Genomic DNA, 2,377 nt, shown 5'->3' on the forward strand with positions numbered 1-2,377 from the left:
AAGTAAGATGAGTTCATATGACAGGAAGTTATCTTTGAGGACATGGGGTGTTGAACAGAGGAAAGTTAAGATGCATGCACGCACGTATGCACACGTGTTTTAAATGACACGGCACGGCAGGAGAGCCCAGCTGTGCAGCCATGAAGACTAGCTAAATTCAGATCAACACCTAACCCACATGAAAGCACACTGGCTGTGTGTGTTTATAATCCTCACGTTGAGGCTGGAGCCTACTCACCTGCCAGTCTGAGTTGGTGAGGTCAGGGAGAAGATCCTGTGCCAATAAATGGGGGGGGGGGATTGAGAAAGACACTGTTGATCATGGGCCTCCTACCCTCACGTGAACATGGCATGCAATCATAACTGCTGAAGAATTACACAAGGGTAAGTGCAGTTAGAAGAGTATCTTTAAAAAGCTGACTAGAACAGAGGTAGATGGTTTTGTTAAACCCGCAATATAGAACTGTTGGGAGATGATAGTGTCCTCAAGGGAGATGATATGACTCAAGGACACTTAGCTTACCCTGAGTGAACAACTATAGGTAGCGTTGGGAATGCCAGCATGGGGAGGGGCACTCAAAGTGCTGAGGGGCGTGGGGACAGGTTTCAAATAGAAGGCAGTGCTCCTTTTTAACCTCTGAGATTGCTGCATTTTCCCCCTCTGTAAAAATCCGGGTGGGTGTGAGCAGGAGACCCCAGGAACTAGTGAGTAGATGGAATATGGCCTAGTACTTTTTGAGGCAAGGTCTCTGTAGTTCTTGGCTAGTCTTGGACTCACAGAGATCTGCCTGCCTTTGTCTTCCTAGAACTAGGTTTAAAGTGTCTCCATGCCCAGTTTAACTTTTTCTCCAAAGGATAGAAGAACAACTAATCCATGGCTCAAGTCACTGATCAAAACTGCCATGCCTTCCTGTGTATCTAAATTGATGTCAGCATTCTGGGCCTGTGGAATAGTGGGGGTAAGATCCCATTAACATTGATCAGAATATAGAATAGACACCAAATACCAAGTGCTGGGTGGTTCTGAGATACTAGAATTTGACAAGTTCTGCCACATTCTAAGGCCAGGTTTCTGCCCTCCCCCTTTCAGTGTAGGAAGTAAAGGGGACCAGTATTTCCTTAGATCACATTTGGAGATCTCTAGGAAGAGATTTTCTATTTCTGCCCTCCCTCCCCCCCACCCCGTCCCCTTCTTTCTTCTTTTCTCCCTCCTTCCCTTCGTTAGTCCAGGCTCACCTGGAAATTGTGTTAATCAGGCTGGTCTTGAGGTTGTGTCTGCCCGGCCTTAGAGTTTACAGACATGTGATACCATATCTGTTCAGGTTTTATGTTGGATGAAAACAAAACCTTAGGGCAAAATAGATAACAATAAAATGTCCCTTTTACCTTTGTGCAAAGATATATATAAAAAAAAAAATCCTAAAATAGGTCTTGCCTTTCTGTGTGTGGCATAATCAAAATTGGTAGAGAAGTTCTCCCTAAATATACATGTAGATGGGAGGAAGCCAGCCTCACTAAAATAAGCCTAAGCTAAAAAGTACCTTCTGTCTCCTTTGTAAGTATGGATAATTTTGTCTGAATTCCTTGAGGGGCAGAGTTTATCAACATAATATTGCCTGGATAGGGAATGTCATTTGGCATGGAGTGGTTGGCTGGTCCTGGTCAGAAGGCAATTTCTTTTTTAAATTTTTTTTTATTAGATATTTTATTTTCATGTCATATTTCTCCTTTCCCAGTTTCCCCTCCAAAAAACAAGAACAAACCCCTGTTGCCTTCCCCCTCCCCATGCTTGTCACCCCACCCTCTCCCACTTATTGGCCCTGGCATTCCCCTACACTGGGGCACAGCCTTCACAGGGCCAAGGGCCTCTCTGCCCATTGATGATCGACTTTGCAATCCTCTGCTGTACACATGCTGCTGGAGCTGGAGCCATCCGTCCCAGCGTGCATAGTCCTTGGTTGGTGGCAGAAGGCAATTTCAAACAGTTAGTGAACACTAAGTAGAGAAGACTTAGCCTTTAGTGAGACCAGGATAAATTGAAACACAGACACAAAGCTTAAGTAACTGCTGTGGCTGGAATTGGGAACCAGCCCTTCTTTGTTGTTGGGAGACCCTGAAGGCTCAGCTTAGTATACTAAACACACCACTATCTACGATCGTTTCCTCCAGCCCCTGACAAAAAAACCCCACCTGCCTTGCCACTGGGGAAGCCTGCAACGGTGGTCCACAGTCCATTGTTCAAGGGACCAGGAGAAACAGCGGGAGCTGGGACAAAAGCTGCGGTTCCAGGTCTCCTGTGCACCTAGTCCATGTTCCATGGTTCCCCTCAGGACAGGAAGGGAAAAGAGGAGTCCAGGACTGGGTGGACCCCGGTTTT

This window comes from Mastomys coucha, unplaced genomic scaffold (genome assembly GCF_008632895.1).
Source record: "Mastomys coucha isolate ucsf_1 unplaced genomic scaffold, UCSF_Mcou_1 pScaffold20, whole genome shotgun sequence".
NCBI lineage: Eukaryota > Metazoa > Chordata > Mammalia > Rodentia > Muridae > Mastomys > Mastomys coucha.